General features: G+C 32.5%; 1 long non-coding RNA gene across 2 annotated transcripts in view; it reads right to left on the bottom strand.

Moving 5' to 3' along the window:
- LOC108397328 (uncharacterized) overlaps positions 1 to 14191 on the bottom strand; it is a 97781-nt gene extending 83590 nt beyond the window's left edge. For both annotated transcript variants that reach the window (XR_012132874.1, XR_012132875.1), the window contains exons 1-2: positions 14080 to 14191; positions 13290 to 13363 (exon numbers count right to left, since the gene is read on the bottom strand). This is a non-coding gene — a long non-coding RNA (uncharacterized lncRNA). The remainder of the gene's footprint in view (positions 1 to 13289; positions 13364 to 14079) is intronic.
- Between the last annotated feature and the right edge of the window lie 736 nt (positions 14192 to 14927).

Raw genomic sequence — 14927 nt, 5'->3', positions numbered from 1 at the left:
AACAACATTAGAAAAGTCTTTCACATACTTTATGTTTTCTCCTCACAAGTATGAGATTTTCAAACATGAATTTAGCACTTCCACTTTGGTATAGTGGAGATAATAGAAAAAGAGAAGAAGGAAATCTAGGATATAGTTCTGCCGCTGGTGCTAAGAGTTGTGTGATACTAGACAACATATGTAACTTGTAAGGGTCTTGACTTGTGTGCTATTAATTAAGGAGGTAACATGAGCTTTGTATTCCATAAAGAAATTTAAATGCTATTTAGTTTTGAGGTGTACCCCCTTATAGGTAAATAAGATCATATTTTTATATTATTAAGCTGGTACTCAAAGCATACAGGATTTCAAAGAATGGGTATTTTTGGAAACAGTGTGCTTAGTTCTATATCAAAATACTTTCTAATCATATTACCAAGTGTTACTATTTATATTTGAACATCTTTGCATTATCCATTAGATAATTGGTCCCATTCCATTATTTGAATTATACACATATTTTTAAAAACTCTGTACAGATAAAATTATTTTAAGTGTTACATAGCAGTGATAATGAAGTGATCACCCTTTTTTCTCCCCTAGGTCTTAGAAATGAAAGGAAAAAGTTTTACCTCTTTCATTTAATCTAAGTAATAGGATTAGATTGTCAAATCGGCCTCACAGAAATCAGAGATCCCACCCAGTAATAAGTTTTACTAAATAACTTCAAGGATACAGGAAGTCAGAAACTCACAAGAAGCAAAAATATATCCATAACACTGAGGATGGCTCTCCATATTCATTTCTCCCATGTATGGTCCAGACAGTTCAAGACCTCTGTCTGAAGTTTGCAGATATTTTGAGGACATTTCAGAGGTGAAGTCTCTTGCTCCTCTTTATGCAGAGGTCCAGAGGTAAAAGAGATTAGACATGGTTCCCTGCCTTTTCTTTCTCCCGGAGTGTCTTCTTGGTAAAAGTAAAGAAAGTAAGTGGACAGTAGAACTAATGCTTTAACTCATTCCTTTCTGACAATTAAACTGTAAAGTTAGCTCACCATTTGTCAAGAAGGGACAGATAAAGACATTACAAAAGGAATATTTCCTAAGAGCAAGACTAAAATGAAGTTACTACATATCTATAAAAAAAAGTTAATCAGAGTAAAGTTAGCAAGAAATGGAACATAGAAAATCAACAGCCTCAGAGACAAAGTTTATAACAACTCTATAGAAGAGAGTTCTGAGAGAAAGTTTATCCTATTGAGAAGACTGGCTACTAGAACATCCAAGCTTGGAGAAGGCTTGAAACATTCAAATGATAAACCTGTACCTCCTATTGTGGGGATTTCTTCCTACTCAACAAGATATTGTTTTGTTAAATTAATTCTCCACATGGCTTGTCTACAGAGAAAACTGTTCAGACTTATTTGAAAACCTGTACCCTTGACAGTTCTATTTCTTGCTGTAAATTAATACACTATCAAGTCTCTTGTGAATTCTCTGTGCATACATAAGCATCTTTAAATCCTTAGGGATATGGTTGAGAAGTAGAACCTGGAATTTGATGAAATTGCCAAGGTAATAACTTTTCACTGATGCTTTTCCATAGAAGGGCACCTGTACATGCAGCTGACACCTTAACATCACCTTTTGTTCAGTGGGTCTTCTGACATTTGTATTATTCATTGATTTATTTTCCCCAATAATAAATTCATTTGACTCACAAAAGTTAAGATTTTAGAGTTGATAGAATTCTCAGAGGATCTGATCATATATACATAATTCTCCTCCACAAGATCCTTCATGGAAATTTAATACTCTACATTTTATTTGGATATGTTCAGTGATAAGATTTTCATAATCTCATAAGAAAAAAAAACATTACACTAATTACAAATGTATGTCTTAGAGTCACTCTTTTATCCCAGATATTATAATTAGCTTTACAATTCTTTCATTCATCAGTTATAGACATTTATAAATACCTTATTATGTGAAAACAATACAGAAATAAAACCCACCCTAAAGTATTATAATATGGTGGTATTTCACATATTAAAATGCCATGATATTGGAATGTACTGCACCAGTTACTGAGAATGTGAACTGGAGGGGCATCTAACACAGTTTGGAGGCATGGAGAAAGTATAATAGAGGAGGTAATGAATTGAGAGAGCAATTAAAAAGGCATATATTCTCATTCTGGCTCTTGGCTTTAAATCGCATCATTCTGATATTTTCAACATTTATGTATCCAGACCAGACTCCTGTCCTAAACTCCATCCCTCAGTTGCAAAGACAGGTTCATTTGGATATTTCATGGCTGTCTTAAACTTAGCTTGAACAAATCTGTGCTCATAATATTCTGCACGCATACACATGGTTCTCCTACAACCTTCCTTATTTCAGAAATGACAACTCCATTCCTTTAGGAGCTCATGCTGAAGACCTAAAATCATATTTTATGTTCTTTTTCTCTCACAAACCCCTCCACAGGTAATCTGTCAATAAATCTTGTTTGTTCTACCTTCAAAATATATCTTGAATTTAACCCTTTCACACCAAACTGCATTAACAAAGGCCTTCATGTGGTGTAATTACAGGGGGCACCCCATACACTATCCTATGATGGGTTCACTCTCATAGGCTCAGTCTGAGTTAATATCATCTTTTGACACAATTACTAAAAAAAACCTTACAACTGGCTTCTTGCTTACTCCTTTACCATGCTAGAGGAGATTCTTAAAAGTGAGATAAATTCTTTTAAAAATGATATTACATGTTATTGCTTATACTGAATATCTACCAATGCCTCTTATTTCAACCAGGGAAAAATGTTTCTGCAGTTTTATTGTAATCCAACAAGCTCTATGTGATTCTCTAAAAATTTTCTGCCTGAACTCATTACCTATTTCTTTTCCCTCTATCACTGTGCTACAGTTTCAGTGTTCTCTTAATAGTCCCTAGGAGATTCCCTGGACTTCACACTTGCTGTTTCCTCTATTTTTCCTCTTTTTCTGATAAATCAAAGACTCACTCATTCATTTCCTAATAAAGGACATCTTTTCAATGAGAACTTCCGTAGCTACACTTTCTAAAATTTTGTACCTGAACATTTCTCCCTTCCCTAATTTATTTATTTTTGTTATGTAATTTCTCTGTCTAGCACTCTATATTATTGATCTTATTTTATTATTCCCCAGGTATTTATTTTGTAAAGTCAGTAGGGATATTCCCTTTTTCATTCTGTTTTAGTAATTCAAGTCTTCTCTCCTTTTTTCTCAGTAAGGCTAGATAACAGTTTGCCAGTTTTGTTGATCTATTCAAATAATCAATTTTTGGTTTTAATGTTTTTTTTCTATTCCTTATTTCATTAATTTCTAGTCCAGTCTTTTTTCTTTCCTTCTGCTTCCTTTAGGGTTAGTTTGCTCTTCTTTTTCCAGTGTTTTAGAAGATGATTTTGTTGATTTGCATTTTTTTAATATGGATATTTCAAAATATAAATTTTCCTCTAAGCAATGCTTTAGTAGTGTCCCATAAATTTTGGTATGCTGTGTCTTCATTTCCATTCATCCCAAAATATTTACTAATTTCCTGTTTGACTTCTTCTTTGACCCATATGTTATTAAGAACTATGTCATTTAGTTTCTACATACTTCTGAGTTGTACAAATATCTTGATTTCTAATTAAATTTCATTATGGTCAAATAACATAATTGGTATTATTGTAATTCTTTTAACATTTATTGAGGTTTTATGACCTATTTTATGTTTCATTCTGGTGAATGTACTTTACTCGATCTATCCTATATCTATTCTAGATATACAGTATTCTGTTAGCTCTAGTTGGTTCATGGTATATAATTGCTTTGGATTAGAATAAGAAATCAATTTCTGGGACTAAGGATAGACCAAAGGGAGAGAATTAGAGAGACCAAAATTTTTTAGGTGCTAAAATGATCATGCCAGTTTTGTGGCCACTCATTGTCACTAAACTTTACCTTAGCATAAGAAGAAACTATGTATTAGGAATTTCTGCTTATTAGTCACATATTTATCTTATAGAACTAGGAAAAGTAAGTTTTCTCTCTCTTCTTATCTATACTCAAAAACTGGAATAAAATTTTACATCTGCCTTAAATATTTTTCTCCATAGAAAGTTCTCTATTTAACTCCACTGCTCTTCAAATGACAATTTCCCTGTGAGAAATGTTAAGTAGGAATAGTCAAAGAAGTCATGGAATCAAAGTTTTCCCTAAGAGAATATATATTTACTTGGCTTTTCATATATTTAATTGAGTGGGAGGAGAAATAGAAAGGATTTCCAAAAGCATGCTGGAAATTGTATAACCTGTATGTTTGGGTCTGTTTCTATACGTGGACAACATTTAATGCATGACAACAAGGGAGAAAGATTATAACTTCTAATGTAAAAAAAATGAAAGAAATGACCATAAAATTAATTATGTACAACTTTTTAAGGAGCATTTCTTTCTGTTAGCAAGCATGAATTTTGAAAGGACTTTGGAGACCAAACTAAGCTAAATAAAATAGTATTTCTGCAACACTCCATAAGTTTTGAATGAAGCATTGAGCTTTATTCTAAATGTCAAAGCTTATCTGCACACTCAGGAGTGACCAGTATTTTGTCTGATGACAATAACACAATTAGTTCTGATTTTACAGTCACTCTGACATTTAATAAGACTGTTATTTTTGCCATAAAAAGGAAGTACACATTCATTTTCACTATGGTAACAGACCAGGTATGCAATTTGTTTGTTTAGTTTTCAAAGGATGACTATAACAAATACAATTTGTTTAATAAAATAGTATATTAATAAAATCATATAACTGCAAATGAGAAAAAATAAATATTTTAGTTTAATAAACACAAAGGCAAGTTTTTTTCCTTTGATTCTCATCTCAACCTATTGTTGAGTACTTTCTCTCCTAATTCTTTTACCTGTTCAGAAGGGTCCAACCAAATTTAACTATAAAGTAGACCTCACAGTTATACTGTTTCCTATATTTTCTTAATAAAAGTTACTCTCTTTTAGTATTCATAATGTTTCATGGCTTTTTATTACACGTCTTTCATTAATTTTCTCACTTAATTCTCATAAAATCCTGGGGGTACATGCTATTAAAATTTAGTCTACAGATAAAGATAAGTTAGACATCTCACTAAATACATGATATATTGTTTAAATAACTCTGCTTTCACTTGTCATGGAACTTTCCTTAAAGCTTTTTCCCATGCTATTCCACCTAGAAATTTCTTTACCTAAATATTCATCTATAAATACTGTACATTTTCCTCAAAGCTAAATATTAAATTTTTTCCACTAATGTTCTACCCCTAAGTGACATTACACTTCACATTCTTTGACCATATTTTTCAGTCCCTAGGACATACTTTTATTCTATATATTTTCCATGTCTTCTAAGTCACCATTAAGTTACTTGCAAGCAGAGGCCACAATGGTCTTCATGTCTCCACCTTTACTGATTTTGGTACAGATTGTCTGTAAGACACAGAGTTTCTCTTGTCTATCATGAATGAAACATTGAGCATTTCCTAATGTGTCATCAGACTGAGTTGGGAATAGGAACTTTTACAGTTAAGTCCATCATATGGTCCTGTACTCATATGATTCTACCACTGTGAGGTCCAGGAGACCTTTGGATAAAATAAATTAACATTTTAAATATTAAATTTAATCAGAGAAAAATGATTGCCGTTAAACTGATGAAATTGTCTTCAGTTTTCAAGGTGTTAATTTTACCTTGATTTTGTAGTTTTCCTCCCCCCGGCCCAGCAACTCTGAAACATATAATATGGAAGGAAAGGAAAAGAACGGTATAATAAAAAGTAGAAAGAAAAGTAAGAAAGAAAAACAGAAAAAGAAGAAAGAAAAATAATTTCTTTGTTGTAAGTATATTAGAACTAGAAGAATTTATGGTCCCTCAGACATTCACCCTTGATCAATTAATTGTCTTCATGACTTCAATCTTCCAAGCAAACAGTTTAAAAAGATGATTTAGAATTACTGACATGTGGAGGTCTCAAAAACAGCTCTTATTTATATAAAACTGTAACATATCAAGGCTGTGGACACATTTTAGGAGGATGAGCTTATTCTAATTTTAAGAAAAGTGTGTGATATTTTTCTTACAATATCAAGAAGATAATCACAAGCTTTTTCTCTAGAAGCTGGCAATTAATAGGCAAAGTGGGTAGGAGAGATGTCTCACCTTGACATTCTGAGTGTTTTATACCCTTACTTCTCCAAGGCAAATATTTTAATCTTTTTGCTTTGGCAAAAAGCCAGTTCCTCTTGCTTTTATTAATATTTTAAAAAAGCAAACAAACAATTTAGAAATCTTGTGGAAATATATTTTAGAGAATAGATGGGAAACCCCCAAGTATCTACCTTTGGAGAAATGTGTTCATTTCGACTATAAAGCTTAATGTTTATTTTTATAGACAGATTACTTCATATATAATTTACTTTAAGTGGAAATCATTGTGAAACTGTGGGTACTTCTTTCTTCAATATAATTATCTGGACAACAGGAAATCTTTTTAAACAAACATGTTTTTCTTTACTCAGCACATAGGAAAGATTGGAAATTTAGCAAATAAAACACAGAACATAAGTGAAATTAAAATTACAGATAAAATACAGAAATATTTTAGGGTAAGTATGCCCCAAAGGAACATTTAATTAGGCATCCTATATTTTACTTGGTAATCAAACACATAAGCCCTCTGCTAGGTTTTAAGGATATGGGAAGAATAAGAAAGACATGATCCCTTTCTTCATGAACTTTACTTATAATCAGTGGTAGCTTGACAAAAGTATAAAGATAGGAATAAACATTTAAAAATAATTACTAAATGAGAGAGATTCTCTATGCTATATCGTAAGGATTTTTAAATGATTGTAATATACAGGGTTATGTGATCCTTTACAATAAAGGATGTAATTTAATTTGTCTCCAGCTATGCTATTTTAATATTAAACTAAAATGTGGAGCTATCAGTGTGCCTATACCCCTTCTTTACATCTATCATAATCTACTTCCAGAAAGAGAGTTGATCCCTGGATAGGTAATTTTGGAATAGGTCAGGTATTTTTACACATATTTTTCTACTTTGATCTTTATATGAAGGTTAATATGTGGGTCTTACTCAGTGATATCATTGCAGTTTGAATTAGAGACTGTATATTAAAATGGGTTTTTAAAATTTAATTAGGTTACTTTTCAGAAGGAAGTATTTAAGTTTTTGCTAAATGAAAATAAATTGAAATGAAAAATTAAATAAATGTCTTGTTTAGGTATTTTCTGAAGTTGTTATGGAAATTTTCTTTTTATTGACTATGAAACAAATGATTAAACATTAATGTACACTCTTATTCAGACAGAGTTTTATATCAGAATGTACTTTCAAAATCCTAAATATATGGCGAATTTGAAGAATTCAATCCTTTCCTGTTAGTGTTTGTAATTACATGTCTTGTGTAATTTTAACAGAGGTCATTCTTATACGTTCTCATGAGGAAAATGCCTTCAAGAGCAATTTTTAAAATGATGCCTTTTTTGCCATCTTTCTTAGAGTTCTAAACCATAGTTTCAGACTCACAGCATTTTAGAAAAATCTTAACACATTTGATCCCCTGGCTGGTTGGTTGCAAACTAGCACATTGGTGCCAGACTTCTCTAAAAGAATTTCAGGGCTAGACCATATAAATTAGCATTTAGGAATTTTGCCATTGGCTTGATGGCATTGGGAAGGAGACTAGAAATTAGAGAGACATTTGATAGAAATCATAGATACAATTGAGTTGATGCTTTTTAATTACCTCCTATCTTTGCCGGATAATGGATTCTCTCTCAATCATGCAGCGCGCAATGACTTCTATTAGGTATGTGGTAGATGGGCAAGCATGAAACTCAAAGCACACTGAGAACCTGATTATTGTCCGCATATCTGCAGATGAAGCAATCTGCCTACTAAAAATATAGATCTTGGTCAGAAGTGTATGATTGATACACTGGAAGTATTTCAGGATTGGAAATAACACTGAAAATCAACTTCCTCCCTTCGTGTTTTGCTTATTTACTTTCTTCTCAAAAAAATAAAGGAGAAATTAAGAAGACAGACAAAGAGTCGTTTAAAAGGCCCAGCTGTGCACACATAGATTTCCCTTAGTAAGCATTAGAAAATGCTGCAAGCTGAGATGAGGGGAAGGAAAATAAAGCAGCTAAGAAAAAAAGAAATGCAAAGGAAAGACAGAAAGGGGTTTTGGTTGGTGCAGGCTTTCATCTTAATTTGAATAGTGCCAACTAGTTAAAGCAAATGATGGTATGAACGTGGTTTTCAAGACAGTTTATTTTATTTTCACAAAACAAAAGTGATTTAACTGAACTGTGTGGGAAGAGGAGACACGTTAAGTAAAATGAATTTCTAAGAATAGAATGCTATTTGAACCTCAGAGGAGAACGTGGAATACATTTTGACATATCATGTATCAGCCTTCAGTTTAATAGTATTGTATGTACACATTTCCTTTTTCCTAGAAACCAATTAGAATATACTTATATTTTCCATTATTCCTTCCACTTCCTGTATTTCTCTGTGAAACACTTTTTTATGGGTTCATCAGGTTGTGCTCATAGACATGCTTTTATAGCAAGCTGTGAGCATTATCCTGAATATATGTTCTCTGCTGGATGCCAAGCTATCAGGTTCTCTCTTAAAACTGGCTATGTTGGATTTATGGGAATAAAATAGAAAATAAGAATATAAAGAGACTATATGCAATGCTCAAAATGTCTGGGTTCAAATAATAAATATATACATGCTTATGTATTTGCATATATAAAAATATATATATAAGCATATACCTAAATAGGCAGATTTCTTATCTAGAAAAAGTTTAAGGGAGGTTATAACAGCAATTATGGCTAATAATTGCTACAAGTCAGAGTATATGGTATTGGCTGTATTTGCATTATTTCATTTAGTCCTTTCAAAAACCTCATGAGCAGAACACTACTAATATTCTTTTGTAAAGAGGAAGAGACCAGTGTTCACAAAGGTTAAGTATCTTTTCCACAGACCTACATTTGGAAGGAGCAGAGACGATATTTGCTCTGAAAAGATATGGTGCCAAAGTTAAGAACTATTTTCCCTTTCAACAGTAAAAAAGAAAAAGTTAAAAGTAGGAGAAAGTGAAGGCAGAAAAATAAAGCATGGATCTATAATGACATAATCAATTAACCAAATTTTATACCATGAAAACTTTTTTCTTTTCAAATTAGTGGCCACAAATTATACTAAACCTTCTAGAAACTCCTACAACCCTGGTCAGTTATGTATTTCACAGATTCCACTGTATTATTTAAAGATCTCAGAATTCAAGTTATTCTTAGAAGGGAGACAGTTGCAAATTTTACTCGGGTATGTCAGGTAATGTGCATTGTTCTAAAACACCAATACAAGTGATAAAAACAACACAAAATGTTTATTGAAGGATGTAAACTGAGATTAATTTAATAGGGCAATTTTTCAAGGCATCCCTCAAAGCAAGGGTATCATCATTAACTCTCCTGATCTTATAGGAAAAAAGAGAGTGAAATACTTGGAAGAGAGAATACACTGCTTGTGATCCAAGCTCACTGAGTAGAAATGAGTGAAGATTGCAATTCATTGCGAAGTACTTTCTATAGAAGAAATTATTTTATCATTTTTTACAATAGAAATGTCTTCCTAAAAAATAAAAAAGAATTGTGTTAGTATTCTTCAATGAAAAGTAAGGGTCCTACAGCGGATTCCTGCCATTGTAGAAGGATGTGCTTACTCTCAGAGGTGGGCCAAAGGTCTCTCACGATCCATAGGGAGAAAACAAATATAGGAAAGCTAATGACATAGCTTGCACAAATCTACATACAAAAATTGTTGCACTTTATTACTGAAAAGTATCTTAATATATTCTTCAAAACTGTTAACTGCTGATTTATAAATCCTTCTCAAGCATTTGATTTGTCTAATTTCTCTAGAACAAAGCACAGTTTTAGCAGCAAGTTACAAAGAGACCAAAGGAACTGATAGTAACAGCATAAGTGGTTAACTTCCAGCAAAGGCTAGAGAAAAGAGAGAACCATTACAGCAAAATACAGCAATTAAATAAGGTGTGTGATTGTATATATAAAAACCCAAGAGAGCTGGAAATGTGCAACATATGAAAATTAGAAGTTTTTAATCAAAGTAGTATATATGAATTTTTTTTAATCAAACTGTACCAAAAGGTATAAAATCAAAGTAAAATTTTACTCATCTATCTTCCACCTCCCCCTCCTCCATAACTAATTAGTTTTCATTTTTTGTTCATCACCAAATATAACTTAAAATTATATGCAAATATATAATTTTCAATAATATGGTTATGCCTATTTCTTAATTCATCTCCTTCAAGCAATGAATCTGATCATTCTTCACTATGAAAACGAGGACATTGCTTCTCTTCCCTTTTACATGTCCTGGCTCTTTAGTCCCCTAAGTTTTGTTAGTTATTTCAGTATTTTATATAATCAAGATTAATACTATTTACATTTGATTCAGTAATGCTAACTAAGTCTCCTCCCTGTTATGTTAGCAGAATTTCCAAACTAAGGTGCATGGGCCACCTGCATCAGAACCCCCCAGTCTGCTCACTAAAATACAGGTTCCTTGGGCTCCCTGCAGAGACCTAATTAGGCAGATCTGAAATGAGGAAAAGGAATCTGTGTTTGTAACTATTTCTTCAGGTAGTTCTTATGAACACTAAATATCCAGAGACACTTGGGGATTTCAGTCTGAAACTGAAACCTATAATATATATATTAAATATGTTCTTACTACAGTACCACTAGGAAAGATAAAATTGGTGAACTGGGTGAGGGGATAAAGAGGTACAAACTTACAATTTTAAAATAAATAAATCATGGGGATGAAAAGCACACCATAGGGAATATAGACTATACACACATACACACACATATATGATATTCCATCTATATAAAACAGGTTTAAAATCTCTTGCTTTTAAATTCTACAACAATTCTAGTCTCTTGACTGAATAATTTATTGTATATAAAAATGTTTTATTGAAGTGTAAGTATGTTCACTCTGTTTCAGTGCAAAAGAGTTATATCATTTTGGAGATACATTTTTCTAATAAATGATAATATATGCCATGTTTTCTAGGTATGGCTTTTAAAATATACCCATTTAACATTACTTTGATAACTGCTTGAAGGAAAAATGATAGTTCAGTATATTCTGTAGATGATAAGACTTTGATCAGATTCCTTCTTGTTAGTCTGAGTGGTGCATTCAGTTCTCGGGAACATTTTCATGCATATCAGATAGCCAGGCAATTGCTTCACCCAGTAAGATATTGTGTTTTCCTTTCCTTAACTTCATTTCTTGTAACAAGACTGTTTTTCAGGATATTGAAATTTTCTTTATAACAAGGAGAAATACATGCTCTATTACTTCTTTACAAAGTCATTTACATATAAATAAGCTCCTCCTCTTATCCCTGTGTATTGTTTTCATTCTATAAACATTTGCATATTTGAAAAGTCTTTTAAACTATATATGAAATTCAAGAGTAAAAATAATTGGCAATATTGGATTAGAGGAAATGGTGATGTAATTATTACTTATTTACTCAATTCTCACTAATCTATTCATTCAGAGACTACACCTACTAGGAAAAATAATGAAATTAAAGGAATAAAATTGATTTGACACATAAGAATAAGAAAGGTCTCAAGAACTTATACCACAGATAACCTTTCTATGTAATGAGTATTAACTCTTCTTAATATTTATATAATATATAATCACTTCATATTTATATCAATTAATATTTATATTAATAACTTATGACAATATTTATGTATAAATATATTAGTATTTATAAGTTCCCTAAAGTGAGTAATCTACAATATCATTCATAAAACATGTATAGATATCTTTTCCACACTTTCCAACTTGGGTTAAGTACCCACTTTTTGGTGTAGTATTCCCCTTTAGAGTGTTCTATTCATTACTTCTTTAGTAACAGCTGATAACTTGGCCTTTGCAAATTTAATACTCTGATATTTTCTTCTAGCTACTGCCCTTTCTAGATATCTAGATATCTAGGTAAAATATCCTAGATATTTGGTTTTTTCTTGAGTGACAGAATAAGTATTTATTCCTTGATCACACTAGTGATTAAAACCATGCCTCCTAATCCCCTCCTCCCCTGTAGGTCACTGTTGTCGGTGTGTGTGCATATGCATGAAAAGGAGAGAGGAAGGAGATGGTTGGTAAATAATCGTCCTAAAATGTCAGGAGGTTTTGCTATTTTCCTTTTCCATTACATTCAAAATAAAAGATGATAAGGAGAAAATTGAAAAACTTTCTAACTTCCAGAGAAATAGAGGGATTATAAACAAGCATATATTTTCTGGACAACAACTTGCTCCTATATAAAAAGCTACAATCATGTTTTGGAGAAGTAGCATTACTTTTGGTACTATAGCACCATAAAATAATTAGAAATTCAAAACTCATGAAGAAAGATGGTCTTTGCTATATTGTTTCTCATTCTCACTTGCCTATCAATTGATCCTGATTGAATAAACTGTGGTAAAAGATTCAGTCCATAATATAGTGTTCATAAAGTAATACAATAAGAGAAGTACTTACATTCCATACTAGCATATGGTAACTTAGCCTTAGACAATTATAAGTTATTTTGGCACTTTTAGTAGCCACCTGTAGCCCTGGGTAATAGGTAGCTGCTCCTCCAGAATTATCCCACTAAAAAGTTATAATGAAAGCATGCCTCTGACCCTACCTGCTCCACATGCTGACTTATTTTAAGCAAGTATTTAATAGAAAGTATAACACAAAGTGTTCTATAAACACTTTGCCTTTTTCAGAGTTCTCAAAACACCTTCCATTAAAGGTTTAGCTGAGGCAGACGGCCATATTCCAGCTACAGTATTCATCTAGCCATCTATCAAAATCATGTAACCAGGAATTCTCAGGGGAAGGATCAGAACATTGACAACCAGAATGTTGAGCAATATTCATCAAGCCTAGAGAACTTTCCCAACATTGCATGTTACAGTATTCCATATATTTTTTAGTGAGTTTTATGCAGATTTTTAATGAAAATTTTCCATTCTTTTCTACCCCATTTTAGTTCCTGAAAATATGCTTTTCCTATATGCTACCACACATATTTAAAAAGATTAACTCACCCCTTTGCTTTTCTTTAAATTCCGCTGAGATCCTTGGACAGAAATTTAAGGGTGTTCCTTAAATTTTTATCATGCTAATACAAAGATGAGGAAGTGTGTCAATAATATTCCAGATAATCCATTTACCTTTTATACCAATTCTAACATTAATTTTGCTAATTAACTGATATCACCAATAAAAACATAGTTACAATGTATATAATACAAAGCAACTGGTGCAGAATGAGCATAGAGACAGCTAGATTATTCACTGTAGCAACTTCTGTGGTGTGGTATTTCTGATAAATGCTAGTTGACTACTCATGGAATGTGAATTACTAATTTAGAAACTAACAGCTCCTAGAGCATAGTTTTAAAATTATAATACATTCTCTATGTGAAAAACTATAAAGTTGGTTACAGACCTTAAAACATACAAAATTGCATTTAAAAGTCTAACAAAATTCTATATATACACTATGATTTCAAGTACACTAAAATGTACAGAGTACTACTGCAAAATACACCACAATTATTAACAATGTTTGATCATAAATTATTTTCTTTTCTTCCTTATAGATAACATATTTTATTTTGTAGAAAATTCCTTAACTGTAAAATACTGTAGAATAAGTATGGAAATAAGAAAATTCTATTACTTAAACCAAAAATGCATAGATTATTAGAAAAGGGTCTCATGAGCTGTGCTCTAAGGCAACTGAAAAATCTCCAACTTGATTGTTTTAGTTGGTTTGGGCTACTACAACAAAAATACCGTACATTGGGTGGTTTTAACAATAGAAATTTGTACCTTACTGTTTGGGAGCCTGGGAAGTCTGAGGTCAAGATGCCAGGAGATCCAGGGTCTGGTGAGGGCCCTCTTCCTGGTGTGCAGATGGCCACTTTGTCATTGAATCTTCAAATGGTGGAGAAAGAAAACAAATCCTCTAGAATCTGTCTTTATAAGGGTATAAACACTGTTCAAGAAGCTCCACCCTTACAACCTGATTACTTCCCAAAGGCCCACCTCACACTACCACCACACTGGAGTTTAAGATTTCAACATATGAATTTGGGGGGGATACAGAAGCCTTCAGCCCATGACACTGATCCCTCATATATACACTTAAGAGTCTACCAGGTTGGATAATTCTATTGACTATATCTGCAATTTGCAGAAGACTCTCAAGCTTTCCTGTGAAGTAGTTTTCATTTGCTTTTTGTTTGCTTTTTCATTTGTTTCTTTTAAAGAGAATTGTGGTACTGTGAGGCAAACACAAAAGAAACAGGAGAGATTTAAAGCTCCCTGTTGAAAACAGGAATTTTTCTGTTCTCCTTATTCATAGCATAGTTTCTTGAGAAAACTTGTACATATAACTTCTTCATCTGTCACTCGAAATGTGTGTAGATCCTCCTAAAAGCTAAATAAGACTTTGCCAGCTTTATGAGCAGGAATTTCCTCTCAACAATCTGGGAACCACCTCTTTGGAACGTAACCATCCCAGGAAGATACTGACTCCACTCCCTAGTTTTTGCGGAAGGGTAGCAGCCTCACTGCGGCAGGCTTCTGGCTCGACGTTGCAAAACGACCTCATATCATAAAGATACCACAACCATGTTTTTCCTTTGTAAAAATCCAATTGACTAGGCCAGATGCTC

This window comes from Manis javanica, chromosome 6, assembly GCF_040802235.1.
Source record: "Manis javanica isolate MJ-LG chromosome 6, MJ_LKY, whole genome shotgun sequence".
NCBI classification, from domain to species: Eukaryota; Metazoa; Chordata; class Mammalia; order Pholidota; family Manidae; genus Manis; species Manis javanica.
This window is presented reverse-complemented; position numbering and strand designations above follow the sequence as displayed.